A 17,775-nucleotide genomic window follows, 5' to 3' on the forward strand; every position below is an offset into this window, starting at 1 on the left:
AATGCGCATGCGCATTGACAGGCGAGACCTAAAACCTATTAATAGGGAACAACCCACCAGGGGAAAACAATATACTAAATGACGTGAAAGGGGTGTCCCCAAAATATGTAAAAGCAAGTTCCAAAATGTATGAAAAGTAGAAAATTACACCCACAGAACAACTCACTTAAGTTTCATATTTATTTTTCATTTCATTTTTTCATTATGATATTTTCTTTTTATATATATATATATATGATATCAAAAACAGGATAGAGTGAATATAAAACAAATCACTTACATTTAAATAAAGCATCACAGTAACTTCATAATCCTGATTTTTTTTTTTAGGACAATGCAAGTAAGAAAGAGCAACCCATACTTAACAAAATGCAAAAATGTATGATTAGAAGTTCACATAATTAAGGTTCAATAAGGAGGAATAAATCACATAAAAAAGCGCACACAAAGTTCAAAGTTACATTCAAAGACATAAGACAATATAAATAACACACAATAGACAATTTTAAACAAACAAAGGAGAAAAGCGCCGACGCGTGTTTCGGAACATGCCAAAAACAGCAATTTTATAAAAATTCCTTCATCAGGGCGCACATCTTATGTTTCTTAGACCATTAGCGACCCAGGGTACAGTCATCTAAATATAAAATTCTGAACCAATGTGAACATCAGGGTTGCTCGAACATATCTGTGGGTGAAAAGAAAAAACAATGTATTTCTGAATACAGAGCAGAACAACAATATAGGTCTGTCTTTGAGCAAGAGTATCAACAAAGAAAGTCGTACCACATCCATACAAAAAGTGAAGTGAAAAAAAGAAGAACGACTCAAGCATTCGTCACCAGATTATTACAACTTTATGCCCCGTGAAAAAAACGAAAAAACGTGTATAGAAAACATGAAAAAATGTGCTATTGAGCAGGGGCGTAGGAGACACTGAAATTCTGGGGGGGAAAGGGACAACCTTGTGGACTTTCCATTGACCCTATACAAATCACCGCCAGTTAAACACAGTCGCATAGTTTTGAAGTGAAATATTGACATGTAGTCACAGTTTGCATGTATGCTTTATTGTTATTTACATTCACATAGTAATCAGACCAAATGTTAAAAAAACATGTATATGAATCTTGCATCTTCATGCACCAAGCAAAAAAGGTCACTGACTTCGGGTGAAGGGCGTCATGTTTGTAAGTGCATTATGGTTTGAAAAGTACCTGCTGCTGCATTCCTGGTCTCCAGCAATTTTCAGGCAACAATAGAAATGTGAAGATAACTTTGGTGATTAATGATCTTTATTGAGAGAGATCAGAGGTCTGACTACTGGAAGTTTTGACTCAAGGTAAGGAAGCCACAATGTGCTAATATGCCTGCTGCAAAGAACGTGTACCAGGTAGATCACAAAATGCATATAATGTAAATAGGTCAGTGAGTTACTACTTTTGTCTAAGAGATTATTTTGCTATTTGCAGTTTATAAGTTAAAATCCTAACATTGAACAGTGAGCTATTAACCGCAATCAAAGAGCTGCATGAAAACTGCAAGGTATAGATTAGAACGTTATAATTTCTACCCGGACTTTCATTATCTAAAGGTTGGAAAATGGGTTCATTATGATGGAAATCAATTCTGATTATTAAAGAGAACCATAAAACACACGAAAGGTACTAAAAGTCTGAAGAAAAAAGAAAGAGATGTCTATATAAATCTCTCTCTGGAACCTAATAGTGTCCCATTTTACACCCAGACCACACAGTTGATCTAGAGAGTTAACATTGTTATACCCAAAGACATGAAAGGTAGAGAAGATACAGAGTCTGAGGAAAAAGTACCCATCAGCCCACTCATAAGTGGAATCTCGTCATCTGGGTATGTTTGTGTTGGCAAATGGTGTCCTGTAGGCTCGTCCTCGGAAGCGAATTTCGAGGCTGCCTAATGACGGACCCAAAACATTCTACCAACAGATGGCAGTGTATGAGCGGGAGGGGCTAGAAGTTTGCAGTGCTCAAAAGAAGAAAAGAAAGGAAAATGATCCAAGTGATTCTAAAAATACCTACAGTGATGTGATAAAAAACTTTATTGGGTCTGACCATCAAAGTGGTATGGTTAAAAAACAGTATAATGATAGCATGCAAGGAATTGCTACCCACCAGATATGTTATTCGGTCAACATGTTTCAGCCTAGAAACGGCTTTCGTCAGGACCTCTATGGTGCTACTGCAACACTTACTTTAGTGATGTGATGTGTGATCTACACCCGCTTTCCAAAATAAAAATAAAAATGGTGTATCTTCTCCTGTATATACAATGTGCGAAAAACAAACACAAAACACAATAAACCAACAACAGAACAGGATTATTAGTATACAGTTTGTGTATCTCTTATCTCTGTAATGTAACTCTATTCATTCATTAGTAAGACACTCACCCTAATTGCAGGGAGAGAGAACCTCACCTCACCTGGCCACTGCTCAGGATAGAAGGAGGCCACGCACTGGAAATAAACAGGTACATTTTAAAGTTAAATCCAGAGGCAATTGAAAAAGGGGGAAAAAAGTTTAAAACATCTGTATTGGTGATACACATGGGAGAGCAAAATGGCAAGAGCAGATTTGCATTGCATCAGGAAAAAACGCCCAATTAGAAACTGACTTCACTGGCATGTGCTGTCCTGCATAGTAAAATAGAGCAGCTGTCTAACCAGAATGTCAGCGACAAAAGACGCCTGCTCCTATGCTATCAAATGGTACTTTCAACAAGCAGAGTACCTACAGCATCTATCTGAGTAGACCGCAATCACTAACCTCTCCGTCGTTGCCTCGGGGTAGAAACTGAGCCGAGGGGGAGGCGATGATGAGAGGTTGTGATCGGTTTAAGTATGCATAGTGGCGGACCTGAAAGGAAGCTGTCGCCACAAACGGATGCGATTGGTTTTCAGCATCCTGGAGGGCCAACCAATGGCCGCCGACCTCGCATTGAGCCAAACCATCCACACTAGCGGACCAATCGGAGCCTACAGCTCGGGCGGTCAATGATGTTTGACAGCACGTTCATAGCTATCAAATATTACGAGCAGATCTCGAAGAAGAATGTTCCGAGCAGATCTCGAAGAGAAATGTTTGCGGGAAACATTCAGCATGACAAAAGGTTCAGTGACGATTCTAAAACCCATGTTTGAACTTGTGATTTCAGAAACACGCAAACCCAGAAAATGTAAGTGGCGGACCTTAGTGAGAACTAATCTCAGGGACGTAACTAACGGCTCACGCATTGGTTGCGGCGGAGCCAATCAGCAGCGTCCATTAGTTTCCAAACGAGTGTCCGCTTTTTAGAGGAAAACGAGTGTTGTCAGTCGCTGGTGTAGCCTAAAAAACTCGTATTGGGCTCAACAGAGTCTGTCTTGGTCTGTCTCTAAACAATCAGATGTTTTTTGGAAATTACGAGTGATTTCAGAGATAGCAAACCCAAAGAGGTGTCAGCGGCAGACCTTGGAGAGAAACCAAAACAAAGACGTCACTGTAGGCTCACGCATTGGTTGCGGCGGAGCCAATCAGCAGCGTTCATTAGTTTCCAACCACGTGTCCGCTTTTAGAGGAAAACTGGTGTAGCCCAAGTAACAGCTCGTATTGGACGTTTAACCAGAGTCTGTCTAGGCGCTTGAACACTAAAATGCTTATGGCAAATATGAGTTAACAAAATCTGCACCGTGACCAAATGGTTAAAGGGTAAAGCAGCCTCGGGCCAACAGGTCACACCGTGGTAACGTAATAATCATACAGAATAAGTACCACGCGCTCTGATATAACAGAGCCTCTAAAGTACCCAATTGGTCTCTTAGTTGTGGGCCTGAAATAGGGATTAAAGAAGGTGTATGGTTAACCCGCATGGATAATTATTATGGATGTCCGTGACGCCCAATAGACTAAAGCAGCAAAACTTAGCCTTTATTCAGAAAACACCTGTTGAACAAGAAAAAACTTTTCTTATCTATTCTTAATTCTCTCATTTGTTAAACAACTTAAGGAGAGAAAATATCACACATTCAGACTAATCAGTTGGCATTATTGATAAGAAGGTGGATTAACCTCTTGCAGATAACATGAAATCGGATGTAGTGTAGTGTATACATATAGATATACTCAAGTATACACTCACAGCTGCATCCATGGAATGTCATCGTTCAATCCCTCCGTGTCACTGCAGAGTTTGTAGACCCATCTTTGCTCTTTCCTTAATAGAAATAGTGAAACATCAGTGACGTGACTTGGTATATACGGTTGTTCCAAGACCAACCATCTAAGGTCGTCAGGATTGTGTCTTTTGTCAAGAAAGTGCGTGGTGAGCCATGTTGCCTGTTTTTTGCGCCTCATGGTGCTCATATGTTCCTGAATGCGCAATTTCACTTTTCTTGTGGTCATACCTATATACCTTAAACCACAAGGGCAGGTAATCTGGTAAATCACTCTCTCACTATTGCAATTTGTGTGGCGTTTTAGTTGCCATGGTCGGGTAGTGCCAATGTCTACTGCAAGAGTCTTAGTGGTTAATGGACACACTGAGCAATTTCCGCAGGGATGATGTCCTTGCACTGGTGGTAAATTCCAGAGGGTGGGTGTTGATTCCCCCACTTCTTGTCGAGGTCTTGTGTGAACCAGAGAGTCTCTCAAGTTATTCCCTCTTTTAAATGAAAAGAGTGGAATGGGAATGTTCTCGCCCGAACTATTCAGGATGCGCCACCTCTTTCTGATCATCTTCTGAATTTTGGAAGATGATGTATTGTACGTGGTCACACATACCAGCATGTCCAGGGGTGTTTTTTTAACTGGGGGTTCCAACAAAGCTTCACGATGGTTGTTCGCAGCGCGTTTCAAAGAAGTGCGGACTAGAGTGTTCGGATAGCGCCGCATTCTCAGCTTAGTAGAGAGATCTTTCGCTTTGAGACGGAAATCTGTTATATTCGAACAGTTCCTCCGGACCCTCAGGAACTGCCCGAAAGGGAGGTTCTCACGGAGGGAGCGGGGGTGATGACTGTCGAATCTCAGCAATGAGTTTCGAGCCATAGGTTTGCGATAAAGAGAACTTGCCAGATGTCCGTCTTGTGGAAAAATGACAAGATCTAAAAAAGGGAGCTCTGTCCTGCTGTATTCTAGAGTGAACCTTAGGTAGGCATTCTGACCATTCAACCACTCCTGAAAAAGCAAGAGGGATGGTACATCACCACGCCAGACGTCAAGAATGTCGTCAATGTACCTCTTCCACATCATCAATTGATGATGATGTGGGTTGTTGTTACTCAGTACATGGTGGGTTTCAAAATGGTGGACATACAAATTCGCCAGGCTAGGCGCAAATTTGCTGCCCATCGATGTCCCCGATATTTGCAAATACAGGGATTCCTCAAATGCAAAGAAATTCTCGGTCATGGCAATCCGAGCCAGTTCCATGACAAAATGAATGGGTGTTGCCAAGTCAGAAGGAAAGTTCTCCAGTAGTTCTTGTACAGTTTGTAATGTTTCAGTTTGAGGTATACAGGTGTACAATGATTCGACATCAAAGCTCGCTAAAATGTCAGTATTGATGTCGAAGAGAACCTCAGGTAGTGTACGTAGAAACGTCTTTTGTGTCCTGAAGGTATGTTGGCATTGTTTTGACAATGGGACTCAAAAAGACATCGACAAAAGAGGACAAGGGTTCGAGCAAAGATCCAATACCCGAAATGATCGGACGACCCGGCGGTGGTCTGGTCGGTTTATGAATCTTTGGAAGGATGTAAAAATAGGGAGTGATAGGACACTTGGTGACTAAAAAGGTTGCCTCTTGTGGAGTGATCCAGCCCTCTGTGCTGGCTTCTTCTACCAGATGTTTGATCTCATTAGTGAGTCTTGTGGTGGGATTTTCAGCTAAGGGGGTGTAGAACTGTGTGTTACCTAGTTGCCTAAGACACTCAGCCCGATAGTCAGTTGTATCTTGAATGACTATGGCACCACCCTTGTCCGCCGGTTTGATCACTATTCTCGTGTCTTTCGAGAGGGTATCAAGGGCTAATCTGTCTCTTTTTGATATATTCTGATATTTTCCATCTTTGGAGAAATCGATCGATTTGAGATCTTGTAATACTGCTGCCTCGAAAGTACCAACTTTGGACGGTACTTGTTGGAGTAGAGGCATGAAAGTGGATCTAACTTTCAGACCTGTGCTCGTATCTTCAATCAGTGTGTCTTCTTCTTTATTTTTGAAGAAATAATGTAACCTGATCGTTCTGAAAAAACGTTCGATTTCCCCTCGTATCAGGAAAGGTTCACCGCTGTTAGTAGGGACAAAGCCCAGGCCTCTGTTCAAGACCTCCTATTCAGTGGGGGTAATCACCCGACTACTTAGGTTCACTACCAAATCTTCATTATTCTGAGGTCCGATAATCATTGACCTCGTTTGTTGTGAGTCATTGCGGGGTCCTGGTTGTCTGCCCACTGCACTTGCCCTTGGCTCTGACCTCTCCGTCTGCCTCTGTTCCAACCTCGGCCCTGTCCCAAAAAAGCCTGGTTGTCAAAATACTGAGGCTGCATGGGGTAGTGAGACATGGGTGGGGGAAATTGGGGATAACCCCACGGGGCTGGTGGCCACCATGACCCTGTTTGATACATGTTCCCACGTCCATTGTATCTCCGATTTGGTCGATTACCACGGCCTCTACCTCTAGGCTGACTATTGTCTCCACTGTCTGAGCCAGAGGATTCAGTGTCTGACGATGTAGCATATGAAGAACCTAGAGTGTGTTTAGGTTTGTTGGAGTCGGTGGGGGTGTAATTATCACTGGTGTAAGGATACACCTTCTCATGTGAGAATTTCGCCAAATCTTTTTTGAATTTTTCTATTTTGGCAGAAAAGATTGGTTCCTTATACTCCTTGTTGGCTTTGTTGGAATCCTCTTGTTGTTTTTCAAATTTCTTAGTTGTTAAAGTGGTCTTAATTTGCCCTTCTAGGATTTGAATCTCAACTAGAATGGCATCTGCAATTCTTTTGGCTGTGGTGATGATCAAAATCAGCCAGTCTCTTGTACAGCGCCAGGCTATTAAGGACCAGTCTTTAATGAAGGCCTTATCAGTTAGAAAAAGCCTGGGCGCATTGGTCACTATAAGGCCTGTAGGTGAACATTTCCCATGCAAATATTCCGCCATTATCTGTCCGTGTATGATGGTGCGTGAATGACTCTTTTTAAGATTTAATACTGTTTCCCAGTCTCCCACAATCGCTGGAGCTGGGGTTGGAATCTGATCTAGCATACTTGGATTCTCAGATAAAATGGATGAGAGAATCTCATCATCGAAACCCAAACCGCCAAAATCCGCCATAGTATCACCAAATAGAGATGAGAATGTGCACAAAGATTTAAGTGCACTTACTTATGAGTATGGACCCGCAGCCAAGGCTGCACAATAGAACAAAAAGCCAAAAAGGTGGTGAAGGGTCCAAGGGGAGATGTTTTTATAGACCCACTAGTACCTAGTCCCCCAACTAGTCAATAAAACACACGAAAGGTACTAAAAGTCTGAAGAAAAAAGAAAGAGATGTCTATATAAATCTCTCTCTGGAACCTAATAGTGTCCCATTTTATACCCAGACCACACAGTTGATCTAGAGAGTTAACATTGTTATACCCAAAGACATGAAAGGTAGAGAAGATACAGAGTCTGAGGAAAAAGTACCCATCAGCCCACTCATAAGTGGAATCTCGTCATCTGGGTATGTTTGTGTTGGCAAATGGTGTCCTGTAGGCTCTTCCTCGGAAGCGAATTTCGAGGCTGCCTAATGACGGACCCAAAACATTCTACCAACAGATGGCAGTGTATGAGCGGGAGGGGCTAGAAGTTTGCAGTGCTCAAAAGAAGAAAAGAAAGGAAAATGATCCAAGTGATTCTAAAAATACCTACAGTGATGTCATAAAAAACTTTATTGGGTCTGACCATCAAAGTGGTATGGTTAAAGAACAGTATAATGATAGCATGCAAGGAATTGCTACCCACCAGATATGTTATTCGATCAACATGTTTCAGCCTAGAAACGGCTTTCGTCAGGACCTCTATGGTGCTACTGCAACACTTACTTTAGTGATGTGATGTGTGATCTACACCCGCTTTCCAAAATAAAAATGGTGTATCTTCTCCTGTATATACAATGTGCGAAAAACAAACACAAAACACAATAAACCAACAACAGAACAGGATTATTAGTATACAGTTTGTGTATCTCTTATCTCTGTAATGTAACTCTATTCATTCATTAGTAAGACACTCACCCTAATTGCAGGGAGAGAGAACCTCACCTCACCTGGCCACTGCTCAGGATAGAAGGAGGCCACGGACTGGAAATAAACAGGTACATTTTAAAGTTAAATCCAGAGGCAATTGAAAAAGGGGGAAAAAAGTTTAAAACATCTGTATTGGTGATACACATGGGAGAGCAAAATGGCAAGAGCAGATTTGCATTGCATCGGGAAAAAACGCCCAATTAGAAACTGACTTCACTGGCATGTGCTGTCCTGCATAGTAAAATAGAGCAGCTGTCTAACCAGAATGTCAGCGACAAAAGACGCCTGCTCCTATGCTATCAAATGGTACTTTCAACAAGCAGAGTACCTACAGCATCTATCTGAGTAGACCGCAATCACTAACCTCTCCGTCGTTGCCTCGGGGTAGAAACTGAGCCACCCATGTCTCACTACCCCATGCAGCCTCAGTATTTTGACAACCAGGCTTTTTTGGGACAGGGCCGAGGTTGGAACAGAGGCAGACGGAGAGGTCAGAGCCAAGGGCAAGTGCAGTGGGCAGACAACCAGGACCCCGCAATGACTCACAACAAACGAGGTCAATGATTATCGGACCTCAGAATAATGAAGATTTGGTAGTGAACCTAAGTAGTCGGGTGATTACCCCCACTGAACAGGAGGTCTTGAACAGAGGCCTGGGCTTTGTCCCTACTAACAGCGGTGAACCTTTCCTGATACGAGGGGAAATCAAACGTTTTTTCAGAACGATCAGGTTACATTATTTCTTCAAAAATAAAGAAGAAGACACACTGATTGAAGATACGAGCACAGGTCTGAAAGTTAGATCCACTTTCATGCCTCTACTCCAACAAGTACCGTCCAAAGTTGGTACTTTCGAGGCAGCAGTATTACAAGATCTCAAATCGATCGATTTCTCCAAAGATGGAAAATATCAGAATATATCAAAAAGAGACAGATTAGCCCTTGATACCCTCTCGAAAGACACGAGAATAGTGATCAAACCGGCGGACAAGGGTGGTGCCATAGTCATTCAAGATACAACTGACTATCGGGCTGAGTGTCTTAGGCAACTAGGTAACACACAGTTCTACACCCCCTTAGCTGAAAATCCCACCACAAGACTCACTAATGAGATCAAACATCTGGTAGAAGAAGCCAGCACAGAGGGCTGGATCACTCCACAAGAGGCAACCTTTTTAGTCACCAAGTGTCCTATCACTCCCTATTTTTACATCCTTCCAAAGATTCATAAACCGACCAGACCACCGCCGGGTCGTCCGATCATTTCGGGTATTGGATCTTTGCTCGAACCCTTGTCCTCTTTTGTCGATGTCTTTTTGAGTCCCATTGTCAAAACAATGCCAACATACCTTCAGGACACAAAAGACGTTCTACGTACACTACCTGAGGTTCTCTTCGACATCAATACTGACATTTTAGCGAGCTTTGATGTCGAATCATTGTACACCTGTATACCTCAAACTGAAACATTACAAACTGTACAAGAACTACTGGAGAACTTTCCTTCTGACTTGGCAACACCCATTCATTTTGTCATGGAACTGGCTCGGATTGCCATGACCGAGAATTTCTTTGCATTTGAGGAATCCCTGTATTTGCAAATATCGGGGACATCGATGGGCAGCAAATTTGCGCCTAGCCTGGCGAATTTGTATGTCCACCATTTTGAAACCCACCATGTACTGAGTAACAACAACCCACATCATCATCAATTGATGATGTGGAAGAGGTACATTGACGACATTCTTGTCGTCTGGCGTGGTGATGTACCATCCCTCTTGCTTTTTCAGGAGTGGTTGAATGGTCAGAATGCCTACCTAAGGTTCACTCTAGAATACAGCAGGACAGAGCTCCCTTTTTTAGATCTTGTCATTTTTCCACAAGACGGACATCTGGCAAGTTCTCTTTATCGCAAACCTATGGCTCGAAACTCATTGCTGAGATTCGACAGTCATCACCCCCGCTCCCTCCGTGAGAACCTCCCTTTCGGGCAGTTCCTGAGGGTCCGGAGGAACTGTTCGAATATAACAGATTTCCGTCTCAAAGCGAAAGATCTCTCTACTAAGCTGAGAATGCGGCGCTATCCGAACACTCTAGTCCGCACTTCTTTGAAACGCGCTGCGAACAACCATCGTGAAGCTTTGTTGGAACCCCCAGTTAAAAAAACACCCCTGGACAGGCTGGTATGTGTGACCACGTACAATACATCATCTTCCAAAATTCAGAAGATGATCAGAAAGAGGTGGCGCATCCTGAATAGTTCGGGCAAGAACATTCCCATTCCACTCTTTTCATTTAAAAGAGGGAATAACTTGAGAGACTCTCTGGTTCACACAAGACCTCGACAAGAAGTGGGGAATCAACACCCACCCTCTGGAATTTACCACCAGTGCAAGGACATCATCCCTGCGGAAATTGCTCAGTGTGTCCATTAACCACTAAGACTCTTGCAGTAGACATTGGCACTACCCGACCATGGCAACTAAAACGCCACACAAATTGCAATAGTGAGAGAGTGATTTACCAGATTACCTGCCCTTGTGGTTTAAGGTATATAGGTATGACCACAAGAAAAGTGAAATTGCGCATTCAGGAACATATGAGCACCATGAGGCGCAAAAAACAGGCAACACGGCTCACCATGCACTTTCTTGACAAAAGACACAATCCTGACGACCTTAGATGGTTGGTCTTGGAACAACCGTATATACCAAGTCACGTCACTGATGTTTCACTATTTCTATTAAGGAAAGAGCAAAGATGGGTCTACAAATTCTGCAGTGACACGGAGGGATTGAACGATGACATTCCATGGATGCAGCTGTGAGTGTATACTTGAGTATATCTATATGTATACACTACACTACATCCGATTTCATGTTATCTGCAAGAGGTTAATCCACCTTCTTATCAATAATGCCAACTGATTAGTCTGAATGTGTGATATTTTCTCTCCTTAAGTTGTTTAACAAATGAGAGAATTAAGAATAGATAAGAAAAGTTTTTTCTTGTTCAACAGGTGTTTTCTGAATAAAGGCTAAGTTTTGCTGCTTTAGTCTATTGGGCGTCACGGACATCCATAATAATTATCCATGCGGGTTAACCATACACCTTCTTTAATCCCTATTTCAGGCCCACAACTAAGAGACCAATTGGGTACTTTAGAGGCTCTGTTATATCAGAGCGCGTGGTACTTATTCTGTATGATTATTACGTTACCACGGTGTGACCTGTTGGCCCGAGGCTGCTTTACCCTTTAACCATTTGGTCACGGTGCAGATTTTGTTAACTCATATTTGCCATAAGCATTTTAGTGTTCAAGCGCCTAGACAGACTCTGGTTAAACGTCCAATACGAGCTGTTACTTGGGCTACACCAGCAACTAACAACACCCGTTTTCCTCTAAAAGCGGACACGTGGTTGGAAACTAATGAACGCTGCTGATTGGCTCCGCCGCAACCAATGCGTGAGCCTACAGTGACGTCTTTGTTTTGGTTTCTCTCCAAGGTCCGCCGCTGACACCTCTTTGGGTTTGCTATCTCTGAAATCACTCGTAATTTCCAAAAAACATCTGATTGTTTAAAGACAGACCAAGACAGACTCTGTTGAGCCCAATACGAGTTTTTTAGGCTACACCAGCGACTGACAACACTCGTTTTCCTCTAAAAAGCGGACACTCGTTTGGAAACTAATGGACGCTGCTGATTGGCTCCGCCGCAACCAATGCGTGAGCCGTTAGTTACGTCCCTGAGATTAGTTCTCACTAAGGTCCGCCACTTACATTTTCTGGGTTTGCGTGTTTCTGAAATCACAAGTTCAAACATGGGTTTTAGAATCGTCACTGAACCTTTTGTCATGCTGAATGTTTCCCGCAAACATTTCTCTTCGAGATCTGCTCGGAACATTCTTCTTCGAGATCTGCTCGTAATATTTGATAGCTATGGACGTGCTGTCAAACATCATTGACCGCCCGAGCTGTAGGCTCCGATTGGTCCGCTAGTGTGGATGGTTTGGCTCAATGCGAGGTCGGCGGCCATTGGTTGGCCCTCCAGGATGCTGAAAACCAATCGCATCCGTTTGTGGCGACAGCTTCCTTTCAGGTCCGCCACTATGCATACTTAAACCGATCACAACCTCTCATCATCGCCTCCCCCTCGGCTCAGTTTCTACCCCGAGGCAACGACGGAGAGGTTAGTGATTGCGGTCTACTCAGATAGATGCTGTAGGTACTCTGCTTGTTGAAAGTACCATTTGATAGCATAGGAGCAGGCGTCTTTTGTCGCTGACATTCTGGTTAGACAGCTGCTCTATTTTACTATGCAGGACAGCACATGCCAGTGAAGTCAGTTTCTAATTGGGCGTTTTTTCCTGATGCAATGCAAATCTGCTCTTGCCATTTTGCTCTCCCATGTGTATCACCAATACAGATGTTTTAAACTTTTTTCCCCCTTTTTCAATTGCCTCTGGATTTAACTTTAAAATTGACCTGTTTATTTCCAGTGCGTGGCCTCCTTCTATCCTGAGCAGTGGCCAGGTGAGGTGAGGTTCTCTCTCCCTGCAATTAGGGTGAATGTCTTACTAATGAATGAATAGAGTTACATTACAGAGATAAGAGATACACAAACTGTATACTAATAATCCTGTTCTGTTGTTGGTTTATTGTGTTTTGTGTTTGTTTTTCGCACATTGTATATACAGGAGAAGATACACCATTTTTATTTTGGAAAGCGGGTGTAGATCACACATCACATCACTAAAGTAAGTGTTGCAGTAGCACCATAGAGGTCCTGACGAAAGCCGTTTCTAGGCTGAAACATGTTGACCGAATAACATATCTGGTGGGTAGCAATTCCTTGCATGCTATCATTATACTGTTTTTTAACCATACCACTTTGATGGTCAGACCCAATAAAGTTTTTTATGACATCACTGTAGGTATTTTTAGAATCACTTGGATCATTTTCCTTTCTTTTCTTCTTTTGAGCACTGCAAACTTCTAGCCCCTCCCGCTCATACACTGCCATCTGTTGGTAGAATGTTTTGGGTCCGTCATTAGGCAGCCTCGAAATTCGCTTCCGAGGAAGAGCCTACAGGACACCATTTGCCAACACAAACATACCCAGATGACGAGATTCCACTTATGAGTGGGCTGATGGGTACTTTTTCCTCAGACTCTGTATCTTCTCTACCTTTCATGTCTTTGGGTATAACAATGTTAACTCTCTAGATCAACTGTGTGGTCTGGGTATAAAATGGGACACTATTAGGTTCCAGAGAGAGATTTATATAGACATCTCTTTCTTTTTTCTTCAGACTTTTAGTACCTTTCGTGTGTTTTATTGACTAGTTGGGGGACTAGGTACTAGTGGGTCTATAAAAACATCTCCCCTTGGACCCTCCACCACCTTTTTGGCTTTTTGTATTAAAGAGAACCCCCAACCATGGTGTTATGTTTTAAATTCTGGGTTTGTGCTTCTCTAATGTTACAAAGCCATCTGTGCCCTGGGCACTCCCCAACTTTTTGCTGACTTGTACTGGTGGTAACTGACTCTGACTGACCCTGGCCTCTGACTAACCAGGCCCAAGGCCAGTGCTATGTTGAAAGAGACACTTACAAATACAGTAAAAACACCTACACACAATAGGGTGCACTATGGGTTAGGGTACCTCCATGATTGACATGACCTCTCCTATACGGCCCTAGTACATAATAGGGCACAGGGATTGAAACTACCTTTAAGTCCCTAGTATATATTAGTAAACCCAGGAAAGGAGTAAGGCCCCTTTTGGACAGGACTTTGGTAGGGCCGTAATTTGTACGTTTAAGAAAAAAGGGGATTACCAAAAAAGTCCTATTTTTTATTTAGAAAAATCACAGCAAATACCTTTAGTGATTTGGGTTATTTATTTACCCATTGTTATTTCTTTGATTTTTTAGGAAATACAAACAGATTCCCTCTTGTTTTTGGAGAATCATACATAAACTTGTACACAAATATTAAACATATTTACACAACATACAAATAATCACACAAATGATCACGCATATAACATACGATATGTCAGTAGGCCATTCAACATTGACGTTATACTGATAAACAAGTAGTGTACACTGGTCATTGCCTATGCCAACAATTATTTAAGCATATGTACTCGACTGTCAGTATTGACTAGTTTAGAATCTTATTTAACATGAAAAAAATTTGACTCAGCCGACGCGTTTCAAGCCTCGTTTTTCTCCTTTACGGGCTTTCATCAGGGCTTCTTAATTCAAGAAGTTTAGACATATCTACAATAAAAAATGACAAATCAACATCATTGTCCCCCTCATCCTATTTTCTTCCGCAATTCACTACCTATTCAGGCTGTCCGTACCTTTCACTGCTAAATCGACCACTCAATCACTTCATCTCAGCAAGACCGACCCAGAGCAGCAAGATGACCCCTACAAAGACAAATCCACCAACTATTTTTACTAAACCTTCACCAACTACCTTGCACCTGCACAGAAGTTGACATGACCCTGCGACACATACCTCGTGCCTTGGTATTGAAGCATCTCTTTGTGCCTTCACAGATTCTTCCGTATCATTGTAAATAAAACCTTCCCGTTTCCTCGCTTTTGTGAGACCGCCCAGACCAGCAATATGCAAAAAGGATTAATCCCGTAGTGCTTAGGCAAAGTATTAACGAAGGAAGCCAGTTTGCTGTGAGTATGCCGTTAGAACGTGAGTAATAATTCATTACCAACAATGGAGAAATCAAGATACATAACTCCTTGAGCACACATGGAGCCCCGATTCCCATATGAACTATAAGTCCCATAAGGCTTTGCGCGCAGCGCGTAAGGTGCAAGCAACAGGAAGCAATTAAAAAAGTGTCTTCCGGAGACTCTCTGGATTGCGAGGAGACGGGTTCGGCATCTGGCAAGTCGCTAGGAGACCCATTTTTGAAATGAGACAATCCACGCCGTGAGGTAAATGCCAAAGAATGCGGTGTTAGTTATGTAAACATGATAGCACTCACGAGCAGTGTTCCCGGCGGGCTTCCTTTATGGGCAACACTAAGGACTTCGGTTTTTTATTGTAGGTAAGCGAGAGGCTACAGCGGAGTGAGAAGTGCATGCCCCTGCTCCTTGAGTGAAACGAAAAAAAGGGTGGCACATTATTCCATGAAGGTAATTAATAGTAACACGGACCATAAGTATTGGGAGCATGAGCTGACTTTATCAATTGAGTAGTCTTTCCGTTTGGTTCCTTTTAGGAAGGTTTTATTTACAATGATACGGAAGAATCTGTGAAGGCACAAAGAGATGCTTCAATACCAAGGCACGAGGTATGTGTCGCAGGGTCATGTCAAATTCTGTGCAGGTGCAAGGTAGTTGGTGAAGGTTTAGTAAAAATAGTTGGTGGATTTGTCTTTGTAGGGGTCATCTTGCTGCTCTGGGTCGGTCTTGCTGAGATGAAGTGATTGAGTGGTCGATTTAGCAGTGAAAGGTACGGACAGCCTGAATAGGTAGTGAATTGCGGAAGAAAATAGGATGAGGGGGACAATGATGTTGATTTGTCATTTTTTATTGTAGATATGTCTAAACTTCTTGAATTAAGAAGCCCTGATGAAAGCCCGTAAAGGAGAAAAACGGGGCTTGAAACGCGTCGGCTGAGTCAAATTTTTTTCATGTTAAATAAGATTCTAAACTAGTCAATACTGACGGTCGAGTACATATGCTTAAATAATTGTTGGCATAGGCAATGACCAGTGTACACTACTTGTTTATCAGTATAACGTCAATGTTGAATGGCCTACTGACATATCGTATGTTATATGCGTGATCATTTGTGTGATTATTTGTATGTTGTGTAAATATGTTTAATATTTGTGTACAAGTTTATGTATGATTCTCCAAAAACAAGAGGGAATCTGTTTGTATTTCCTAAAAAATCAAAGAAATAACAATGGGTAAATAAATAACCCAAATCACTAAAGGTATTTGCTGTGATTTTTCTAAATAAAAAATAGGACTTTTTTGGTAATCCCCTTTTTTCTTAAACTAGTATATATTAGGGCATAGTGGTTTAGAGGCCAGCAGCCCTTCCTGCACTTGCATGTGTGCACTGCTGTAGCCTGAGGTCAGTTTGAAAGCAGGCCTGTGTTGGAGGACTGCTTTTAAAATGCAAATTGTGCCCAATCTTGACTTTTGGTTTTGGCGCACTTACAAATTGATAAACTACAATGTTGGGGCATATTAGGTATCCCAGGGGTTCCCCTAGGTGTCCCAGGGGTTAGAGGTCAGGTATCTACAAGGAAGACCCTTATAAAATGAGTGTTATATGCCCTGAGTTTAGTGAAATTGCACATTTCACTGCCTACATTGTAGTATAGTGCTTCCCAAAATCGGCTTTTGTGCTAGGAGCACTGTGAAGTGAGGATCTGCAATATTTTGATATAATCAGAACCCCTAAAGTCTTTCCTATGTATTCTAGGGGTGGGGGGTCCTGTAGGTTAATGGAGGATCCTTATATAGGCCCTGGTATTGGAGAAATGGCCAGTTAATTTTTCCATTACAGATCCCCAGCCCATAGGTTAACATTGCAAGAGGTTATTAATTAATAACTGGAGAAAGGAAAGCCATACAACTAGGATTAAAGGACTCAGAAGAATGTTAATGATAAATGCAACAATGTGGTATTGTTGAATTTATTCTAAAATGTACAGATAAGAAGTTCTAAGACTTTCTTGTCTGCAAGACACATTTCAGCCCTCTAGTGCCCTGCCTTGATTTGTCAGAGGGAAGTGGATTGGACTGGCTGTTTGAAGAGGTGATAAATGACCCCTAGAGTTAGGAGGCCTGTCTGGGAGTAGAGTTTGCTGGGCATAGAAATTCCAGAGCCAGGGGGAGGGGTAGTGAACAATGCTCTTCAAGAGAAGGAGACAAGCTGGAAAAGTCACTGTCATTTACACCCCTCCCATAGCCGGATGGGGGGATTAAGGAGGAATTCCCAGATGTAAGGGGAGTGGACCTAGGTAGATGAAGCCATCCTGTAGGCTGGCTTAGTTAGTTCTGCTCCCTGTGCTGGAAAATCAGCCATGATGAATTTTGGAGAAATTGTGCTCTCTTTGGGAAAATAATGCCATACTTTAGAGGATGTGGTCATACCCTGGAGCATTGCCCTGTACCTCATTGGACAGGAGTGTCCTCCTTCTTGACCCAGAGAACTTGGAATAAGTATCTGAAAGGGACAAAGCCTCTCAGATGATGCTGCTTCAAACTTGGGAAAAGAAGAGTCCCTGCTGAGAAGTTTGATTTGAACCAACCAGGTCCTGGACTGAAGATTGTGCCTGTTGCACAATCTGGAATTACAGTCCTATGAACTACCTTGCTTCAAAAGGACTAAAGAGTGGACTCCCTGCAAGCTGAAGGTTAACAGAGCAGACCTGGACCACTAAGAATCCAGAGGCTGGAGTACTAC

The 17,775-nt window shown here is 42.4% G+C and overlaps 1 long non-coding RNA gene across 1 annotated transcript; it reads right to left on the reverse strand.

The window, feature by feature from the left end:
• Window positions 1-288: 288 nt before the first annotated feature.
• LOC144766581 (uncharacterized) lies at window positions 289-14,903 on the reverse strand. Its single transcript, XR_013597849.1, has 3 exons — window positions 14,842-14,903; window positions 14,681-14,750; window positions 289-688 (listed from the first exon to the last, which is right to left on the reverse strand). It is a non-coding gene; the product is annotated as an uncharacterized LOC144766581 (long non-coding RNA).
• Window positions 14,904-17,775: the final 2,872 nt, after the last annotated feature.

This window comes from Lissotriton helveticus, chromosome 7 (assembly GCF_964261635.1).
Source record: "Lissotriton helveticus chromosome 7, aLisHel1.1, whole genome shotgun sequence".
In the NCBI taxonomy this organism is placed as follows: domain Eukaryota; kingdom Metazoa; phylum Chordata; class Amphibia; order Caudata; family Salamandridae; genus Lissotriton; species Lissotriton helveticus.